Genomic DNA, 1,204 nt, shown 5'->3' with positions numbered 1-1,204 from the left:
AAATTAAAAATATATAATTTTTTTAATTTTGTAAGTAATTTTTTTGTTAAAAATTAATAAATATATAAAAATATGATTACTCTAATTATTAATGTGATAATATTAATATATTTAAATTAAAAAATTATTAAATTATTAATTATATTTAAATAACATGAATATCATATTATATCATAAAGAATATAATTACTATTATATATACTTTTAATATAAATATATTTAGTTTTTATTTTTGATTAACATTAAAAAAATTATAACTTATAAGATTATTAATTATAATATATTTACCATTGTTTATATAAACTTATAATATATATACTTAAAAAGAGCTTTTAATATTAGAATAGTTTTGGAATCTAACTATTTTTTTAATTTTATGAAATTAAGAAAAAATTATATTTAATTAAATTAATTCATAAAACTATAATTATTAATTGACTTGTAATGTCTTTTAATATATAGTTTATATATTGTGTTAATTTACAAAACTTACAAAAAATATAACTTATAAAATTATTAATTATAATTTATACCTTTGTTTATAACTTATAATATATAAATCTAAAGAGAAATTATGAAATTAGAATAGTTTTGAAATTTAGTTATTTTTTTAAAATTTTATGCAATTAAAGGCAAACTCATATAATTAATTAAATTGATTCATAAAACTATAATTATTAATTAACTTGTGATGTCTTTTAATATATATACTTTATATATATTAAGTTCATTTATGAGGAATATAATTACTATTATATATGTGTTAAAATCTTTTAGTTTACATATATGTACTTTAAATATAAACATATCTACTTTTTATTTTATGTTAATATATAAAAATTATAACTTATAAAACTATTAATTACAGTATATATACCTTTATTTATATGAACTTATAATATATAAATCTAAAAAGAAGTTGTGAGATTATAATAGTTTTGAAACTTAATTATTTTTTTTAATTTCATGTAATTAAGGATAAACTCATAAAATTAATTAAATTAATTAATAAAACTTTGATTATTAATTGACTTGTAATGTTTTTTAATATATTACTTTGTAGACATTGAGTTTGTTTATAACAAATATAATTACTATTATATATATACTAAAATACTTTTAATATATATACATTTTAAACATAAACATATTTACTTTCTATTTTGTGTTAACATTACAAAAATTATAATTTATAAAATTATTA

The sequence above is a fragment of the Theobroma umbraticum genome, unplaced genomic scaffold, assembly GCF_002168275.2.
Source record: "Theobroma umbraticum cultivar Fairchild unplaced genomic scaffold, ASM216827v3 scaffold_30.0, whole genome shotgun sequence".
NCBI lineage: Eukaryota > Viridiplantae > Streptophyta > Magnoliopsida > Malvales > Malvaceae > Theobroma > Theobroma umbraticum.
Note: the sequence above shows the minus strand (reverse complement) of the source record.